The sequence below is a fragment of the Stomoxys calcitrans genome, chromosome 1, assembly GCF_963082655.1.
Source record: "Stomoxys calcitrans chromosome 1, idStoCalc2.1, whole genome shotgun sequence".
Lineage (NCBI taxonomy): Eukaryota > Metazoa > Arthropoda > Insecta > Diptera > Muscidae > Stomoxys > Stomoxys calcitrans.
This window is the reverse complement of record NC_081552.1, coordinates 265,199,567-265,222,128: the sequence shown is the minus strand read 5'-3', so window position 1 is coordinate 265,222,128 and position 22,562 is coordinate 265,199,567. Positions and strand designations below refer to the sequence as shown.

General features: G+C 39.5%; 1 protein-coding gene across 5 annotated transcripts in view; it reads right to left on the bottom strand.

The window, feature by feature from the left end:
* LOC106091469 (RNA-binding protein Musashi homolog Rbp6) overlaps positions 1-22,562 on the bottom strand; it is a 1,151,181-nt gene that overhangs the window by 772,642 nt on the left and 355,977 nt on the right. The gene's annotated exons all lie outside the window — the stretch shown is intronic.

The following is a 22,562-nucleotide window of genomic DNA, read 5'->3' as shown; positions in this document are numbered from 1 at the left end:
CTTTTATTAGCCCAAAGCCTTCAATCGAGAGAACGGTCTATATGGCAGCTATACTGTCCCAAATTTCAGCAAAATCGGACAATAAATGTGGCTTTTATGGGCCAAAGACCCTAAATCGGCGGACCTTTCAATATGGCAGCTATATCCAAATCTGAACCGATCAGAGCCAAATTAAAGAAGGATGTCGAGGGGCCCAACACAACTCACTGTCCCAAATTTCGAAGACATCACACAATAAATGCGCCATTTATTGGCCCAAAGCCTTCTATCGAGAGATCGGTCTATATGGTAGCTATATCCAAATTTGAACCCATCAGAGACAACTTGAAGAATGATGTGGAAGGGCCTAACACAACTCACTGTCGCAAATTTCATCAAAATCGGTAAATAAATGTGGCTTTTATATGCCTAAGACCCTAAATCGGTGGATTGGTCTATATGGCAGCTATATCCAAATCTGAATCGATCTCGGCCAAACTGAGTAAGAATGTCGAAGGGCCTGACATAACTCACTGTCCCAAATTTCGGCGGCATAGGGCAATAAATGCGCCTTTTATTGGCCCAAAGCAATAAATCGTGAGATCGGTCTATATGGCAGCAATATCAAAATCTGAACCGATCTGGGCCAAACTGAGTAAGAATGTCGAAGGGCCTGACACAACTCACTGTCCCAAATTTCAGCAAAATCGGACAATATATGTGGCTTTTATGGGCCTAAGACCCTAAATCAGAGGATCCGTCTATATGGCAGCTATATCCAAATCTGGACCGATCTGAGCCAAATTGACGAAGGATGTCGGAGGGCTTAACACAACTCACTGTCGCAAATTTCATCAAAATCGGGTAATAAATGTGGCTATAATGGGCCTAAGACCCTAAATCGGCGGATCGGTCTATATGGAGGCTATATCAAGATTTACTCCGATAGAGCCCATCTTCAAACTTAACATGCTTATGAACAAAAAAAGAATCTGTGAAAAGTTTCAGCTCAATATCTCTATTTTTAAAGACTGCAGCGTGATTTCAACAGACAGTCGGACAGACGGACGGGCATGTCTAGTCACCAGTCATCGAAAAACACCACCTCCTAAAATTTCAGGCTAATCGAGTAATATATGGCGTCTACATCGGGATATGGACTGATTTAAACCATTCTTGTCATATTTGGAAATTTGGAAAATAAATTGTCGTGACGATCAGGAATATATATATGTATATATATTTTATGGGATCTTAGATGCATATTTCGAGGTGTTACAAACGGAATGGCGTAATTAGTGTACCCCCCATCTTATGGTGGAGGGCAATAACGTACATTCCTCAGCAAGAAAAAAAGGACGCAAGTGTTAGCGAATTGAGATGTGCAAGTCAGAATGAAGTCTGGAAATTCTACCAAAGAATCAAACCGATGGCTTTGCTACAGGCACATTCTCCTGCAGAAACATAGAAGGAAATCTGGTAACAGCTACAGATAGCGTGCTGACGATATGGAATGAATATTTTACCCAACTGCTGGTGTCCGATGATGGCGGCGAAGAGGATACTGCAAAACCAATCCCTGATGATGGTATAGAGTGCTTAAATCGTAGTCAGAATGAGGTTCAAGTAGTGACACATAGTCAATTGACACAACTGAAGAACAACAAGGCAGCAGGAGCCGACGGGTTACCAGCTGATTTTTTTAAGACCCAAGACGACACGCTGATAAGGCTTATGCATCAGCTTGTCTACACGATCTGGCTAGAAAAACGCATACCCGACGATTGAAACCTCAGCATATATCCCGTACACAAGAAAGGAGACAAGACGGAATGTGCCAACTACAGAGGAATAAGTCTCCTGCCCATCGCATACAAGATACTCTCGAGCGTAATGTGTGAACGATTTAAACCTAAAGTCAATGAGATAATTGGGCCCTATCAGTGCGACTTTAGACCTGATAAATCCACCATAGACCAGATATTCATACTGCACCAAATCCTGGAAAAGACACGAAAAGGACAAATCAACACCTACCATCTCTTTGTTGACTACAAAGCCGCTTTCGATACTCCTTTACGTTCAAAGGTATTTCAAGCCATGTCTGAGTTTGGTATCCCTTCAAAATTAATAAAACTCAGCAGGGTGACACTTGCTGATACGCGTTCCTCTGTAAGAATAGCAAAAAATCTCTCCGAACCATTTAATACCAAACGAGGTTTCAGACAAGGAGACAGCCTATCGTGTGATCTCTTTAATATCCTGCTGGAGAAGATTAAACGAGATGCAGATGTGAATAGGTATGGCATACTTATCACAAGAGAACACATGCTACTCGCCTATGCCGACGACATCGGCATCATCATAGGTCGGTCACCGGAAGCAGTAACTGCAGCCTTTGAAAGAATCGAAAGAGAGTCAGTGAAAATGGGTCTGGCCGTAAATGGAGATAAGACGAAATGGATGGTTTCAACTTCCAAAAAGTCTTGCACAACCGAGCAGATAAAGAAAATGGAGAAAGTTGGGAATCACCACAAATGAGATAGTCAGCAACTTTTTCTACCTCGGCACCGCCGTAACCGAAACGAATGACATCAGTTTTGAGATTTAGCGAACAGATGCTACTTTGGACTAAATAAGCAGTTTAGAAACAAGGCCACCTCTCGACAGACGAAGATTACACTTTACAAGACACTGATACTACCCGTGCTGGTATATGGTTCTGAAGCATGGGTATTTGTGAGAGCATATGAGGCAGTACTTGGAGTGTTTGGGAGAAAGATTCTTCGAGAGGAAGATCCTTGCGTTAATGGAGAATATAGGCGACGTATGAACCACGAGCTGTATGACGACGATAGCATAGCTACGATAGCTTCAAAATACAACGACTGCGTTGGCTAGGTCATGCTGTCAGAATGGATGAAGAAGCTCCAGCAAAGAAGTCTTTTGAAGGCAAACACGGTGGTACGCTTAAACCGGGAAGACCAAAACCCCGATTGAAAGATCAAGTGGTGGGAGACACCTTGAAACTTGGTGTCAGAGATTTTGGAATGAGCGTTCGTTCGTTCGGGCAATGGGACAAATATTCTGTCATAGCCAATTAAAGTAAAGTCTCGATTAATTTTTATTCAATAGAAAACAAAATCAAATTGACTTTCTATTTGTGAAGCAAGAAAACCATATAGAATTGAACCCACCACATAAAAATTATCTAAAAATAATAGAATTTCCTCAATGCATAGTTTTGGTAAGACCATCAATAGAGCCATGCCATGTCTAATATATTCTCAAACTATGGCCAAGAAACATGTGGAAAGCCATAACAATTTTCATTAGAATCTTTTATTATGTAACCAAAAAGTTTCCTTTAAAATATCTCATTAAGAATTAAAGCACCACAATTGGAAAACTGCCCACACAATAGGAGAGATTTCCTTTTAAAGGGTCACGTGTCTTTCTTTCGGCTTTGTGAAGGGCAGGAATGTTTTTGAGAGATGCTTGTAGGAAAATCTAATTAATTGATTCGAAGCATAAAACTTAAAGGATTAATAAATTAATGGCATGACTTTTCAAAATGATTCGACACAAAACACCAAACACACATCACATTTAGGACATGTTGGCCAACATATAGCAAATTGAATGTGCGAAACCCCACAAAGAAAGTTTGTAGGTCTTAGTAAAGTAAACAGCAAATCGAGCAAAAAAAACCAGGGGGTATTTAAAAAACTTTTTGGGGGCAATCTTCAAAATATGGAAAGAAGAAGAACTCTTTACATATGAACTCATTAAGATCAATCTCGATGTGGAAGTCCCAAAGGAGAATTTCATCCAATCGGGATTAAAACTGAACTCTGTTGTTCATTAGAAAACTATTTCACACTGGGGCTTCGCTGAGTTATGGACCAGCTCGGATCATAAATTTTGAAACTCATAACATAACCCAACATTCCAAGCGAAGACCAAATCAAAGAAGTAAAATCATCAGATTGGTTTATATAGGAGCTTTATCAGGTTAGGGAACGATCGTTATGGAAATCAAATTTCATAGTTTGAGCTATAGGGGGTCATAAAGTTCAGTTTTTAATGTCAAACTTCATATAAAAACCAGTAAGGATAGGCAAAAGTCGGGCAGAGCCGACTATATTACACCCTACACCACCGAATATATGTAATACTTTTTATAGATAGCACTAATATCCAAATTTAGTCAGACTTTAGTTTTGCATACCTATTGAAATATTGATTTTCTTACGATGGTACGAAATTTGTGGCTTCTACAGCCTTAAAAGTCGAAACGCATAAAAGATATATAGGGGAGTTTTATCTAAATCGATTTTGATGAAATTTTGCACAGGTATTATAATGTCAATTAAACCATCTCATGAAAAATTTTGTAGAAATCGGACCAAAATTGTGGCTTCTACAGCCATAAAAGGCCATAACGGATGGAAAATATATATAGGAGCTATATCTAAATCAAGACCGATTTTTATGAAATTTTGCACACCTATGGGGGCGTCGAATAAAACGCTCCATGCCAAATTTTGTAAAGATCGAACCAAAATTGTGGCTTCTAAAGCTTTAAAAGGCCATATCGGATGAAAAATATATATGGGAGCTATATCTAAATCTGGACCGATTTTTATGAAACTTTGCATATTTTAGAGGACTTTGAATAAAACGCCCCATGCCGAATTTTGTAAAGATCGGAACAAAATTATGGCTTCTAAAGCTTTAAAAGGCCATATCGGATGAAAAATATATATGGAAGCTATATCTAAATGTGAACCGATTTTAATGGAACTTTGCACACATATGAGAACGTTGAATAAAACACTCCATGACAAATTTTGGAATGATCGGACCAAAATTGTGCCTGCTACAGCCTTAAAAGACATTGTCGAATGAAAGATATATATGGGAGCTACATATAAATCTGATCCGATTATGATGAAATTTTGCACACATATTGGGATGTTACAAAAACCACTTCTTTCCAAATATTGTAAAGATCGGACCAAAATTGTGCCTATGGGAGCTATATCTAAACCTGGACCGATTTTTATGGAACTTTGCACACATATGAGGACCTTGAACAAAACGCTCCATACCAATTTTTGGAATGATCGGACCAAAATTGTGCCTTCTACAGCCTTAATAGGTCAAATCGGACGTAAGTTATATATGGAAGCTATATATAAATCTGAACCGCTATATATGAAATTTTTCACACATATTGGGACGTCACAAAAAGCACTTCGTGCCTAATTTTGTAAAGATCGGATCAAAATTGTGCCTTCTACAGCCTAAATAGGTCAAATCGGATGAAAGATATATATGGGAACTATATATAAATCTGATCCGATTATGATTATATTGGAACGCAACAAAAAGCCCTTTATGCCAAATTTTGTAAGGAGGGCCCAAAATTGTGCCTTCTGCAGCGTTTATAGGTCAAATCGGCCGAAAGCTATATATGGGAGCTATATCTAAATCTGAACCGATTTAGATGATATTCTGCACACTTATTGGGACGTCACGCGAAACACTTCGTGCCAAAATTTGTAAGGATCGGACCCAAATTGGGGCTTCTACAGCTTTAAAAGGGCATATCAGATGAAAGTTATATATGGGAGCTATATCTAAATCTAGACCGATTTTTTTTAAATCAAAAGCGTTCGTCCTCGGACCAAAAAAGACACTTATACAAAATTTTGAAAAAATCGGACAACAAATGCGACCTGTAACTTGATTACAAGGACAGACAGACAGACGGGCAGACGGATATAGCTAAATCGAATCAGGAAGTGATTCTAAGCCCATCCGTATACTTATCGATGGGTCTAGCTCCTCCCCTTCTTAGCGTTGCAAACAAATGCACAAATCTATAATACCCTGTATCACAGTGGTGGTGTAGGGTATTAATATAGTGAAAAAATCTGTGGAAACATCTTCATTTCATTTTTTTCACTGAGTGGAAGCCACCGTAGCGCAGAGGTTAGCATGTCCGCCTATGACGCTGAAAGCCTGGGTATGAATCCTGGTGAGACCATCAAAAAAAAATTTCAGCGGTGGGGTTCCCCTCCTAATGCGGGCAATATTTGTGAGGTACTATGCCATGTAAAACTTCTCTTCAAAGAGGTGTCGCACTGTGGCACGCCGTTCGGACTCGGCTATAAAAAATCATTGAGCTTAAAACTTAAATCGGACTGCACTCATTGATGTGTTAGAAGTTTTCCCCTGTTCCTTAGTGGAATGTTCATGGGCAAAATTTGCAAATTTGCACTGAGTGTATTTTTGAAAAAAAAAAAAATGTTGAAGAGCCTAAGACATCTCACTGTCCCAAATTTCGGTGACATCGGACAATAAATGAGGCTTTTATGGACCCAAAACCTTATATTGAGAGATCGGTCTGTATGGCTGCAATAATCAAATCTGGACCGATCTGGGCCAAACTCAAGCAAGATGTCGAAGGTTCTAACACAGCTATCTGTCCCAAATTTCCGCGAAATTGGACAATAAATGCCCCTTTTATAGGCCCAAAATCTTAAATTGAGAGATCGGTCTATCTGGCAGCTATATCCAAATCTGAACCGATCTGTAACATATTGCAGAAATATGTGGAGGGGCTTAACTTAACTCGTTGTCCCAAATTTCGGCAGCACCGGACAATAAAAGCCCCTTTTATGGGCCCAAAACCTTAAATCGAGAGATCGGTCTGTATGGCAGTTATATCCAAATCTAACCCGATATGTGCCATATTGCAATAATACATCGAGGGGCTTAAATTAACTCACTGGCCCAAATTTCGGCGACATCGGACAATAAATGCGCCTTTTATGGGCCCAAAACCTTAAATCGAGAGATCGGTCTATATGGCTGCTATAATCAAATCTGGATCGATCTGAGCCAAATTGACGAGGGACGTTGAAGGGCCTAACACAACTCACCGTTCCAAATTATAGCAAAATCGGATAATAAATGTGGCTTTTATGGGCCTAAGACCCTAAATCGGAGGATCGATCTATATGGCAGCTATATCGAAACCTAGATCGATCTGGAAGAAGGATGTCGAAGAGCCTAACACAACTCACTGTCCCAAATTTCAGCAAAATCTGATAATAAATGTGGCTTTTATCGGCCTAAGACCCAAAATCGGAGGATCGGTCCATATGGCAGCTATATCCAAATCTGGACCGATCTGAGGCAACTTGGCGAAAGATGTCGAAGGGCCTAACACAACCCACTGTCTCAAATTTCAGCAAAATCGGATAATAAATGTGGCTTTTATGGGCCTAAGATCCTAAATCGGAGGATCGGTCTGTATGGCAGCTATGTCCAAATCTGAACCGATCAGGGTCATATTGAAGAGAAATGTCGAAGGGCCTAAGACAATTCACTGTCCCAAATTTGAGCAAAATCGGATATTAAATGTGGGTTTTGTGGGCCTAAGACCCTAAATCGGCCGATCGGTCTATATGGGGGCTATATCAAGATATAGTCCGATATAGCCCATCTCCGAACTTAACCTGCTTATAGACAGAAAAAAAGAATCTGTGCAAAGTTTCAGCCCAATATCTCTATTTTAGCCCATTCTTCGGTTTTGGGTATTAAAATGGAAATTCAGAGATCGCAACACACATCAACCACTATGAGAGGCGTTTCGTAATTTGGTTAGAATTACTCATCCGCCATATTAGATGGGAAGGCTTCAAGGGTCGTAAGTTGTTATGTTGTATTTATACCGAATTTATTGCAAAAACTCCTCTTTGATATGATACCACATTAATCACGCTCGACAGCACTGTCTATAAGCCGTACTTTTTCCAATGCATGTGTTGTGGTGCATGTTAGGTTAGGTTAAAATGAGAGTGAGAACTCCAATCCCACCCATGTTACTATGGATATACACCTAACGGCTTGTTGGGCGCATTAGAGAATCGGTGTAATACTCCTCTGCCTGTCTGTCTGGTAACGAGCCTCAATGAGATTTCTACTGTGGGGACTAAGGACTAGACTAGAATACATCATCATCAATTTTGAACTTTTACCCGAACCCCACGTTCTCATTACACATGCAAGCTGAGGGGAGTATTGTGTCGTAGAAGGAACCCTTATGCTATTAGCACATGCTATTTCCGTAACCCTTTTTTCGGCTATCACACTCAGCAATTAACTATTAACTAAAATATTCGGATAAAACAAACATAAGTTTCTATTACCCAGTCAAACATATACCCACATACAGACACGCGCCATTAAATTCACATATGGAAAGAAATTTCCTTCAAAAGCACCCTTCAACACACACACACACACAAGATACACATAAACAAGTCGCACAATCAACCACTCAAAATTCATATGAAAATGAAAAGTTTTTGGAAGAAACATGTGCTGATTTTTAATGAAATTAACACAAACACATTGAAACTACAGTGAACACATTCACATATAGTACACCCACACTCATACGCACCAATACTAATGTATGATCACTCAAATGTTCAAATCATTGGCATTTAACACAAACTTGGCTGCTCATATCCCTTCATTTAATGTGGCAAGTATGAGTGCCTTGCTGATGAGTTGCTGTAAAATCATCTGTGTGGTTGTGGTAGTGCTGTGCATGTGTGTTCAGCGGGGTGTTGGAGTGTAGTTGAATGCGATATGTTTAACAAATATTTTAACACATGAGTGTTTTAACTAAAACTTTTACCACCTACTGTAAGGGAAAATTAACAAAAAAAGGAAACTTTTGTGTGATTGCTTTTTCTAGAGCCTAGGTGACCTGGTAGCCGAGTTGGTAGCATGCTCGTGGGTACGATTCCACCCAGAGGGTTTGGTCTGTTGCTTCTGTGGTATCACAATGGATCTAAAATTGTCCAAGTGAGTCTATAAAGTAATACCACTCTTACCTAACCTAACCTATTCTAGAGTCTAAATGAGTTTTAATATTTGTTTACGGCCTTTGATCCGAAATGATTTTTTTACATTGTTAAACCAACCACTAGTGGTGAAAGTATTATAAGCTGATAACCATCAAATCTACACTGCAAAAAATATCGGGAAAATGTTTGTTTCTCGGTTTGTCTATTTGTTCCGTATAGACTCAAAAACGGCTGAATCGATAACCTCGAAATTTTCACAGATATATCATCTATATCATTTTTTGATATCGGGAGGGGAGTGGACCCTCCCTCGTATCCCAAAAGTGCTACCCAAAAATTAAAGACGACCGATCAGCATAATATGGGATTCAAATGAAAGGTAATCAAGAGTAGAGTATGAATTTCATAATAAAAGTTGGGTCCAAGAACCTGGAGGTTCGCCCTAGTCTCAAAAACCCTTAAAATAGGTTTATTTGACAATCATGACAATATGGGACTCAAATGAAAGGTATGCGGGAGTAGATTACGAATATGGTCAGGCAAAAGAAATATGCTTTATAATTTGCTGATATCGGAAGGGGGCGGACCCTCCCCGTTACCCCAAAAAAACCACCCAAAATCACAAGTGGACCGATGAAGACAATATGGATATCAAATGAAAGGTATTGAAGAATAGAATACGAATATGGTACTAAAAATTGGATCCAAGTACCCAGGAAGTTGCCATAACCCCAAAATTCCTAAAAACAGAAAAATTGGTCGTCCATATCAATATGGGGCTTAAATGAAAGGTATTCGGGAGTAGATTACGAATCTGGTACACAAAATCAGATCGAAGTCTAGGGGGTCACCCCATCCCCTAAAAACTCCCCAAATGGGCAAATGACTCATCATGAATAAATGAGACTCGGTTTGTTTGTTTGTTTCGTAGAATCAAAAAGAGGAAACATAGGTTATATACTTTTTGTACCCACCACCGAAGGATGGAGGTATACTCATTTGATCATTCCATTTGCAACACATCGAAATATCCATTTCCGACCCTATAAAGTATATATATTCTTGATCAGCGTAAAAATCTAAGACGATCTAGGCATGTCCTTCCGTCTGTCCGTCGGTCCGTCTGTCTGTTGAAATCACGCTACAGTCTTCAAAAATAGTGATATTGAGCTGAAACTTTGCACAGATCCTTTTTTGTCCATAAGCAGGTTAAGTTCGAAGATGGGCTATATCGGAGTATATCTTGATTTAGCCCCCATATAGACCGGTCCTCCGATTTACGGTCCTAGGCTCATAAAAGCCACATTTATTATCCGGTTTTCCTGAAATTTGGGACAGGGCGTAGTGCTAGGGTCTTCGACATCCTGCGTTAATTTGGCCCTGATCGGTTCATATTTGGATATAGCTGCCATATAGACCGATCCTCCCATTAAGGGTCTTAGGCCAATAAAAACCACATTTATTATCCGATTTTGCTGAAATTAGGGACAGTGAGTTGTGTTTGGCCCTTCAACATCCTGCGTCAATTTGGCCCAGATCGATCCAGATTTGAATATTGCTGCCATATAGACCGATCCTCCGATTTATGGTGTTAGGCCAATAAAAGCCACATTTATTACCCGATTTTGCTGAAATTTGAGACAGTAAGTTTTAATAAATCCCTCGACATTCTTCGTCAGTTTTGCCCAAATCGGTCCAGATTTGGATATAGACGCCATATAGAGCGATTCTCCGATTTAAGGTCTTAGGCCCATAAAAGCCACATTTATTATCCGAATTTGCTGAAATTTAAGACAGTGAGTTGTGTTAGGCCCTTCAACATCCTCCATCAATTTGGATCAGATCGGTTCAGATTTGGATATAGCTGCCATATAGACCGGTCCTCCGATTTAGGGTCCTAGGCTCATAAAAGCCACATGTATTATCCGGTTTTGCTGAAATTTGTGAATTTGGGTTGTGTTAGGCCCTTCGACATCCTCGCCAATTTAGCTGAGATCGATCCAGATTTGAATATAGCTGCCATATAGACCGATCCTCCGATTTAGGGTCTTAGGCCCATAAAAGCCACATTTATTATCTGATTTTGCTGAAATTTGGGACAGTGAGTTGTGTTATGCTCTTCGACATCCGTCGTCAATTTGGCTCAGATCGGTCTAGATTTAGATATAGCTGCCATATAGGCCGATCCTCCAATTTAGGGTCTTAGGCCCCCAAAAGCCTCATTTATTATCCGATTTTGCCGAAATTTGAGACAGAGAGTTGTGTTAGGCTTTTTGACATCCTGCGTCAATTTGACCCAAATCGCTCCAGATTTGGATATAGCTGTCATATGGACCTATCTCTCAATTTAAGATTTTGGGACCATAAAAGGCGCATTTATTGTCCGATGTTGCTGAAATATGGGACAGAGAGTTAAGGCCCTCCACATAATTCTGCAATTTGGTTTAGATCGATCAAGATTTGCATATAGCTGCCATATAGACCGATATCTCGATTTAAAGTATTGGCCTCAAAAAAGACGCATTTATAATCCGATTTCATTGAAATTTGATACATTGACTTATATTAGGCTTTTCGACATCCATGTTGTATATGGTTCAGATCGGTTTATTTTTAGCTTTAGCTACTAAAAAGACCAATATTTTGCTATACTTAATTAAACAATGACTTGTACTTATTAGTATTTGGTCCAAATGGGATCATATTTCGATGAAACTGCTATGGGACATAAGGTATGCATTTTTCATTGGATTTTGATGAAAGGTGGTTTACATATTCACCCGAGGTGGTGGGTATCCAAAGTTCGGCCCGGCCGAACTTAACGCCTTTTTACTTCTTTCAACTGCTTCGAAATTTCGGATGTCATCAAAGCTACATATGTTCATCCGATTTTGGCTAATATTGCAATAATTTGGCCATTTGTTGGCCGATTCCTTCAACATTTTACAAAAATTTCATAAAAAAGGTAAAAGTTTAAGTATATCTCCCTTATATATGTATGCATCACCTAATTTTAACTTTTTAAGCGCTAGCCAGCGTATTTCTTAACTGAATATCTTAAGAAGTTGCACAATGTCTTCTTTTATGGATTCTATAATTGTGCCGATTTTGTTAGAAATAAGGTTAATAGCGAAGGATAGATTGCCTTCCAAAACTTTGGGACTAAAATTGTCTAGGTGAGTTTGTTTATACAATAAATAACCCCCCATTCTACTCTAATTTAACTGTCTTGCTGACCGATCCTCCAACAAAACTTCTTAAGCCCTTAACAAGCATTCATATATTCATTCATTCATGTGGTTCTTAACTCCATAAACAAAATTGGGAATATATCCTTGGTGGATATATCCTAAATTGGTGCCGACTGAACTTAGAACATTTGAATTTCTTTAGTTTTTAAACTCTAAGTCAACAGATATTCAAGTGCTGCTTTCACCATTGCCGCCTCATTCACCAAATCTTTTAACATTGACTGAAATTTCCCCTTTCAATGCTTTAATTGCTGCAGGGCTTGATCAATTTACTGCCACTGTAGTCATCATAAATATTTCCACTCGAAAATATTCGCCTTCCCCAAAAACAAAAAAAAAAAAAAAATATTGAAAATTGATTTCCGTTGGAAAGTGCTGCCGAATGAAATCAGAAAAAGAGGAAATCGATTTTGTGAGTGAGAGTGAGTTTTTATAAATGTGTGTATGTGTGTGCGTGTGTGTGTGAGCAATTGAGTTTTGTTGGTAATTTAAATAAAAACTAATCAACGGTATGATGATTTCATTCAATCTTTTTTTTTCGATTTTATGTAAACAACTCCGAAGGAAAATTCCCCAAAAAACACACACAAACACACACACACACACACACACACACATACAAACTCAGTACGTTAAGAGAATGGTAAATATATTAAAATCATAAACGGATATGGACAAAATTAAAAAAAAAAGAAAAACGAAAAAAAAAATTCCAAACTAAACTGGACACTGGTGGACAGCATCGAACGCATTGTGCTCATTCGTGTGCCCAATGGACGGACATCTAGCCTAAAATTGAATGCGAAATTAAAATGCGGAAAGCAGAGGAAACGCCACTCAGTAAATAAATAATGCAAAAAAATATGTTTCCAAATGACTGAATCTCAATGGGGAGAAAAAAAGGTAATAGGAATTAATGGCAATCAGCATGGAATATTTAAGTCATACAAAAACAAAAACGAAAGAAAAGGAAAATTTTTAAATTCCAAACGAGCACATTGAGAAATATTGAAGTTTCACTTTGTTTTTTTTTTTTTTTTTTGGGAGAAGAAACGAAAGAAAATTACTTTAATCCAAAAATAAATAAGAAAATAGTTTACGTTCTTAGTTCGTTAAACCACTGGTCAGCCCGAAATAAAAATTAGACTTAGGTTGCGAGATAGACTCAAGAAAGTTTAAATGACAGAACAAAGCCCTATACTATGGCCTCAAACAGCACTTTTGTCCCAGAAGTAAAAAACCGAGTTCCAAGATTTTCGATTCATAAACAAGTAAAAAGGCGTTAAGTTCGGCCGGTCCGAACTTTGGATACACACCTTGATGACTGATGTCGAAGGGCCTAACACAACACATGTCGAAGGGCCTAACACAATAAATGTAGCTTTTATGGACCTAAGAAACTTAATTGGAGGATCGGTCTATATGGCAGCTATATCCAAATCTGGACCGATCTAAACCAATTTAACGAAGGATGTTGAAGGGCCTTAGACAACTCACTGTCCAAAATTTCAGCAACATCGGATAATAAATGTGACTTTTATGGGCCATAGACCCTAAATTGGAGGATCGGTCTATATGGCAGCTATATCAAAATCTGGACTGATCTGGACCAAATTGGCGAAGGATGTCGAAGGGCCTTATACAACTCACTATCCAAAATTTCAGCAAAATCGAATAATAAATGTGGATTTTATGGGCCTATGACCCTAAATCGGAGGATCGGTCTATATGGCAGCTATACCCAAATCTAGACCGATCTAAACCAATTTAACGAAGGATGTTGAAGGGCCTAACACAACTCACTGTCTCAAATTTCACCCAAATCCGATAATAAAGGCGCCTTTTATTGGCCAAAGACCCTAAATCGGAGGATCGGTCTATATGGCAGCTATATCCAAATCTGAACTGATCCGGGCCAAATTGACGAAGGATGTCGAAGGGCCTAATACAACTCACTATTCAAAATTTCAGCAAAATCGAATAATAAATGAGCATTTTATGGGTCTATGACCCTAAATCGGAGGATCGGTCTATATGGCAGCTATATCCAAATCTGAACCGATCTGGGCCAAATTGACGGAGGCTGTCCAAGGGCCTACCGCAACCAATTGTCCCAAATTTCAACTAAATCGGATAACAAATGTCGCTTTCATGGGCCTAAGACACTAAATCGGAGGATCGGTCTATATGGCAGCTATATCCAAATCTAAACCTATCTGAGCCAAATTGATGAAGGATGTCGGAGGGCCTATCGCAACTCACTGTCCCAAATTTCAACATAATCGGATAATAAATGTGGCTTTTATGGGCCTAAGACCCTAAATCGGAGGATCGGTCTATATGGCAGCTACATCCAAATCTGGACCGATTTGGACCAAATTCACGAGTGATATTGAAGGGCCTAAGACAACTGACTGTCCCAAATTTCAGCAAAATCGGTTATTAAATGTGGCTTTTATGGGCCAAAGATCCTAAATCGAAGGATCGGTCCATATCCAAATCTGGACCGATCTGGACCAAGTTGAGGAAAGACGTCGAAGGGCCTAATACAACTCACTGCCCCTAATTTCAGCAGAATCGGATAATAAATGCGCCTTTTATGGGCCCAAAACCTTAAATCGGAGGATCGGTCTTTATGACAGCTATATCCAAATCTGAACGGATCTAGGCCAAATTGACGAAGGTTGTTAAAGGGCCTTAGACAACTCACTGTCCCAAATTTCAGCAAAATCGGATAATAAATGTGGCTTTTATGGGCCTGAGACACTAAATCGGAGGATCGGTCTATTTGGCAGCTATATCCAAATCTGAACCGATCTGAGCCAAATTGATAACTGTTGTCGAGGGGCCTAACATAACTCTCTGTTTCAAATTTCAGCAAAATCGGATAATAAATGTGGCTTTTATGGGCCTAAAACCCTAAATCGAAAGATCGGTCTATATGGCAGCTATATCCTAATCTGGACCTATCTGAGCCAAATTGATGACTGATGTCGAAGGACCTAAGACAACTCACTGTCCCAAATTTCAGCTAAATCGGATAATAAATGTGGAGTTGATGGGCCTATGACCCTAAATCGGAGGATCGGTCTATATGGCAGCTATATCCAAATCTTGACCGATCTGGGCCAAATTGACGATGTATGTCGAGGGGCCTAACACAACTCACTGTCCTAAATTTCAGCAAAATCGGATACTGAATGTGGCTTTTATGAGCCTAAGACCCTAAATCGGAGGATCGGTCTATATGGCAGCTATATTCAAATCTGGACCAATCTGGGCCAAATTGAGGAAGGATGTCGAAGTGCCTAACACAACTAACTGTTTCAAATTTCGGCAAAATCGGATAATAAATTTGGCTTTTATGGGTCTAAGACCCTAAATCGGCGGATCGGTCTATATGGGGGCTATATCAAGATATGGTCTGATATAGCCTTTCTTCGAACTTTACCTGCTTATGGACAAAAAAAGAATCTGTGCAAAATTTCAGCTCAATATCTCTATGTGACTGTGGCGTGATTTCAACAGACAGACCGACAGACGGACGGACATGTCTGAATCGTCTTAGATTTTTACGCTGATAAAGAATATCTACACTTTATAGGATCGTAAATGGATATTTCGATGTGTTGCAAACGGAATGACAAACTGAATATACCCCCATCCTTCGGTAGTGGGTATAAAAATAATACATACGAGGGCTGCTATATAAGTTTCTGGGCTAATCATAAAAATGCAAATTTTTATCATCGAAAATGGTTGTACTGTTTTTATACCCTCCACCACAGGATGGGGGTACACTAATTTCGTCATTCTGTGTGTAACACCTTGAAATATGAGTCTGAGACCCCATGTCATGTCATTTTAAGTCGATCTAGGTCATGTCATTTTAAGTCGATCTAGCCATGTCCGTCCGTCCGTTTGTCTGTCCGTCCGTCCGTCTGTCGAAAGCACGCTAACATTCGAAGGAGCAAAGCTAGCCGCATAAAATTTTGCACAAATACTTACTATTAGTGAAGGTCGGTTGGTATTGTAAATGGGCCCAATCGGTCCATGTTTTGATATAGCTGCCATATAAACCGATCTTGGGTATTGACTTCTTGAGCTTCTAGAAGACGCAATTCATATCCGATTTTGTTGATATTTTGCACGTAGTGTTTTGATGTAACTTCCAGTAACTACGCTAAGTATGGTTTACATCGGTCCATGTTTTGATATAGCTGCCATATAAACCGATCTTGGGGTCTTGACTTCTTGAGAATCTAGAGGGCGCAATTCTTGTCCGATTTTATTGAAATTTTGCACATAGTGTTTTGGTAGCACTTCTAACATTTACGTTAAGTACGGTTTTAATCGGTCCATGTTTTGATATAGCTGCCATACAAACCGATCTGGGATCTTGACTTCTTGAGTCTCTAGAGGTCGCAATTATTATCCCATTTGCCTGAAATTTTGTGCGACGGATCCTCTTATGGCCATCAACATACATGTTTACTATGATCTGAATTGGTCTATAGCCTATACAGCTCCGATATAAATCGTTCCGTCTATTTTACTTCTTGAGACCCCAAAGGGAGCAATTCTTATTCGTATTGACTGACATTTTACACAGGTCTCCAACATATAATTTAATTGTGGTCCAAACCGGACCATATCTTGATATCGTTCTAGTAGCAGAAGAGATGCCGGGAAAAGAACTCGACAAATGCGATCCGTGGTGGAGGGTATATAAGATTCGGCCCGGCCGAACTTCGCACGCTTTTACTTGTTTCCACTCCGATTGAGACATCTCCCAAACATGCTTATCGAACGCTTGATCAGCATTTTCTAGCGACGAAAATCATTGACCACCAATTTGTATCTTAACGTGCGGAAATAGAAAGAAGTGATTGGGTGTCAAGTCAGGACTGTACTTCGGATGACCTATCATAGCTGCCATATAGACCGATCTCCCGATAACGGTTCTGAAGGCCATTAAAGCTTGAATTTTTATCCGATTTCGCTGAAATTTACAACAGTGCGCAGTTTTAAGCCTCCCAACATCCAACCCGAATATGCTACAGATCGGACTATATTTTGATATAGCTGTCATATAGACCGATCTGCCCATAAGGGGTCTGAAGCCAATAAAAGCTTTATTTATTACCCGATTTCGCAGAAATTGTAAACAATGAGTTTTTGTGATCCTCACGATATCCGACCTTAACATGGTTGAGATCGGTTTATAATTGGATATTTCAGAAAGTAAAAGCCATGTCAAGCAATTTTTTTAGCCTTTTGTATGTTTCTGTTCTATTCCATGAGAATACCTCGCACATGCATTTTTAATTATATGAGCTCCTCCCATTCGAAAGGCTTAATCACATCATCAATAAAAAGCTGATATTGCATGCGAATTTTTTGAAGACAAGTTAGCCGCCCATTGCTGGATGGAGAGCAAAAGCAATAAACGGTTTAACAGAATTTCTTTGGCATAAAAATTCGCTCAATATGAACAGATTAAAATGGTAAAGGAGCAAAAGTTGGCAAGAGGGAAAAGTTCATAAAGGAGAAGAAAAAGAAAATTCTAAAGAGCTGCTGCTGCTTCTGCAGATTTTTCCCCACTTTCCCTTGGAACAACTTCCTGCCAAAAGATTCCTTTTGTTTAACCTTTCGCTCGGTTTGCCATCAAGGTATTTTTGAATTCTTTAATGTTTGTTTTCTCGTTCTCGTTCTCGTTTCAAAGCTTTTGTTGCCAATATAAAGTGTCGTAATTAAAATTGTTTACAAACAATTTGCCGAAGCTACTTCTCCCCACAAGGCCCATAACAAAAAAAAAAAAGAAGAAAAGCGGAAATCAGCCCAAAAACAGCAACGACATGAAAATGCTGGCAAAAGCATCAGCTCAGCCTTTGTCTTTGAGCAAACATAGAAATTAAAACATTAAAACTTGTCAATCAACAGGGAAAATAGCAGCAAAACTCAATAAAAACAAGTAAAATCGGGTTGAGTTTGGCCATGCCGAACTTTTAACCATCCTATTTTATTAGAACTCCACTACCATCCCCATGGTATATTCAAATAGGGGATGGTTTGGATCATTTTGGAGTCAGGTCCCGAGAACCCCATCACAATTCACAGTTTCAGCGAAATTGAGCAATAAATCTGCTTTTCATGGGATGAAGATCCCAAATTGAAAGATCGGTATTTATGGCATACATCTCTTCTTATATATAACAAGTAAGAGCGTGCTAAGTACGGCCGGGCCGAATCTTATATACCCTCCACCATGGATCGCATTTGTCGAATTCTTTTCCCGGTATCGCTTTTTAGGCCAACATATGATAAAAGAAAAGAATTGTAAAATTTCAACTAATTAGAATAAAAATTGCGTCTTTAAGGGGCCCAAGAAGTCAAGACCCAAGATCGGTTTATATGGGAGCTATATCAGGCTATATACCGATTCAGACCATAATCTACACGTTTGTTGAAGGTCATGAGGGAAGTCGCTGTACGAAATTTCAGATATATCGGATAATAATTGCGACCTCTAGAGGCTCAAGAAGTCAAGATCCCAGATCGCTTTATATGGCAGCTATATCAAGCTACGAACCAACTGAAACCATATTTGACACAGTGGTTGGAAATTGTAAAAAAGCCACTTCTTGCAAACTTTCAGTCATATCGGATAAGAATTGCGCCCTCTAGAGGCTCAAGAAGTCAAGATCCTAGATCCGTTTAGATGGCAGCTATATCAGGTTATGCACCGATTTTCACTATACTGAGCATAGTTGTTGGATATCATAACAAAACACGTCGCGCAAAATTTAATTCCAATCGGATAAGAATAGCGCCCTCTAGAGGCTCAAGAAGTCAAGACCCAAGATCGGTTTATATGGCAGCTATATCAAAACATTAACCGATTTGAACCATACTTAGCGTAGTTGTTGGAAGTGGGAACCATATTTGACACAGTGGTTGGAAGTTGTAAAAAAACCACTTCTTGCAAACTTTCAGCCATATCGGATAAGAATTGCGCCCTCTAGAGGCTCAAGAAGTCAAGATCCTAGATCCGTTTATATGGCAACTATATCAGGTTATGCACCGATTTTCACCATACTGAGCATAGTTGTTGGATATCATAACAAAACACGTCGCGCAAAATTTAATTCCCATCGGATAAGAATGGCGCCCTCTAGAGGCTCAAGAAATCAAGACCCAAGATCGGTTTATATGGCAGCTATATTAAAACATGGACCGATTAAATCCATACTTAGTGTAGTTGTTGGAAGTGATACAAAAACTCCACGTGCAAAATTTCGTTCCAATCGGATAAGAATTGCGCCCTCTAGATGCTCAAGAAGTCAAGACCCTAGATCGGTTTATATGGCAGCTATATCAGGTTATGAACCGATTTGAACCATATTCGGCACAATTGTTTGATATCATAACAAAAGACGTCGTGCAAAACTTCATTGCAATCGGATTAGAATTGCGCCCTCTAGAGGCTCAAGAAGTCAAGACCCAAGATCGGCTTATAGGGCAGCTATATCAAAACATGGACTGATATGGCCCGTTTACAATCCTAACCGACCTACACCAATAAGAAGTATTTGTGCAAAATTTCAAGCGGCTAACTTAACTCCTTCGAAAGTTAGTCTGCTTTCGACAGACAGACTGACGGACAGACGGACTGACAGACGGACGGACGGACATGGCTAGATTGACATAAAATGTCACGACGGGTATACAAAGCAATTTGTGTTTGTTTGTTTGTTTGTTTGTTTGTTTGTTTGTTTGTTTGTTTGTTTGATTGTTTGTTTGTTTGTTTGTTTGTTTGTTTGTTTGTTTGTTTGTTTGTTTGTTTGTTTGTTTGTTTGTTTGTTTGTTTGTTTGTTTGTTTGTTTGTTTGTTTGTTTGTTTGTTTGTTTGTTTGTTTGTTTGTTTGTTTGTTTGTTTGTTTGTTTGTTTGTTTGTTTGTTTGTTTGTTTGTTTGTTTGTTTGTTTGTTTGTTTGTTTGTTTGTTTGTTTGTTTGTTTGTTTGTTTGTTTGTTTGTTTGTTTGTTTGTTTGTTTGTTTGTTTGTTTGTTTGTTTGTTTGTTTGTTTGTTTGTTTGTTTGTATAGACTCAGAAACGGCTGAACCGATTTTCTTGAAATTTTCACTGGTGGTGCATAATAATTCGCATGATGAAAATAGGGTACTACATTTTTGGATATCTGGTGGGGGAGCGGACCCTCCCCCTAACACTAATTTGCAGAATAGCCTGACCTGCGATTCTGCAAATGCGATTTAAGCGAAATTTTGTGTGCTCTCTTATAGTTACCTACAAACCAAAATTTGGTATACACATTTCGGATAGGCTACCTAGGTTGGGCGCCCCACCCCAAAACCTACCAAATATATATATAAACCAATCCCGACAATATGGGACTCAAATGGAAGGTATTTACGTTTAGAAAACGTGTCTGATATTCAATTGTCGAATCGAGTATTTGGGGGACCACCCCAACCCCTAAAACACGACTACAGCGGACATATTTACCGACCATGGCAATATGGGACTCAAATGAAAGATATTTGCGAGTAGAATACGAATCTAATATCCAAATGTGGGACCACGTTTCTGGGGGTGCACCCTTCCCCAAAACACCCCCCAAACAGGACTTATTTACTGACCATGGCGATATGTGGCTTAAATAAAATGTATTTGAGTGTTGAACACGAATCTGAAATCCAGCTGTGGGACCACGTGTTTGAGGGGCCGCCCATCCCTGGGAACATGAAGACAAATTAACGACCAAAGCAATATGGGGCTCAAATGAAAGGTCTTTGGATGTAAAGCACGAATCTGATATCAATGTTCGGGAAAAGTGTCTATGGGGCCACCCCATCCCCATAACACCACCCAGATAGGAAGTATTTGCTGAACATTGCAAATTGAGGTTCAAATAAGAGGTATTTTAGAGAAGAACACGAATCTGAAATATATTTTCAAATCTAATTCACACCCCCCAAACCGGTCATGTTTGTCGACTATGGAAAAATGGAGCTCAAATGAAGGGTATTTGGTGAGAAAAAACGTCCTACTTGGGGGTTGTTTTGGTGGTGGGACATCCCCTAGACAGTTGTTCCCTAATGTTGATGTCAGATTCATGGTCTACTGACATCAGCATTTGGGACCAACTGTCTAGGGGACGTCCCATCACCATACCAACCCCCAAGTAGGACGTATTTGCTCACCAAGACAATTTGGGTCTCCAAGACAGTGGAGCTCGATATTCATAGTTTTTAGGGCCCATACCCCAAACTGGATATATTTGTTGGCTTTTTCAATTAGGGGTTTAAGTGTTTCAGTGGTTTCAAATATATGAGAATATAACACGTCGCTGATATATTTTCTGGGCTTAGTGTTTGGGGTACCACCCCACTCCCCTAAACACCCCGAAATCGGACATTTTTTCCGACCTTGTCAATGTGGGACTTAAATGTGAGGTATTTGGGGGCAGAGAAAGAATAAATACCCACTTTTGGGGCCAATTTTCTAGGGGTCTACCCCTTTCACAAAATACCCCACAAACAACAATTTTTTACTGATCATCGCAATATGGGGCTCAATTTTAAGGTATTTGGGAGTAGAATACGAATTTGATATCCAAATGTAGGACCATTTATTTAGGGCATCACCCCTTCCCCAAAACACCCCCCAAAGGGTAGAAATTTTTCGACCATGCCAATATGTGGCTCAAATGAATGGTATTTGAGATTAGAAAACGAATTTGATAACCAATTTTGGGGGCCGTGTGTTTGGGGGACGCCTCATCCTGTAAACTTCCCCTCAAAACCAATGGCAATATGGGGTTTAAATAGAGCACAATACTGATATTTTTCAGGGCCAAATGTCTGGGGGACCACCTCACCCGCCGAAAACACCCCCAAATCGGACATCATGAGAATATCGGGCTGAAATAAAGTTTTTTTTAAGCATGGAGTACACCTTACATCCAAACTTAAATTCGTAGACCAATAAAGATATGGAATTCAGACTGTAAGTCAAGCGATATACCATTCTCGTAGCATGGCATTTCACTAAAAGCTCTTTAATTGTCGAAAATATATATTCCAAGGAAACTTTTATTCCATATAAAGTAAAAGAAGGCGCAGCGGAGCGGGCAGATCCACGACTGGTTGTCCGAGCAAACCATCAACTCGACCTTACAAATCCAGATATTCATGCAGTCATGCAGCCAATGCAGTTCGTATTTCGTATTCATCCCCTTTGGTGTAGGGTATTCGGAAAAAAAACTTGAACCGGTTTCATCACATTTCTGAAAATCAACAAAAAATCCTTTGTGGCATGGTTTGGGCGAGATGCCAGACTCCTGCCAAAACTTAAATCCATGCTAGCCTGCCACTAAGCGCCACACATGACGATTTGCCATAGCCAACACAGGGCAGCT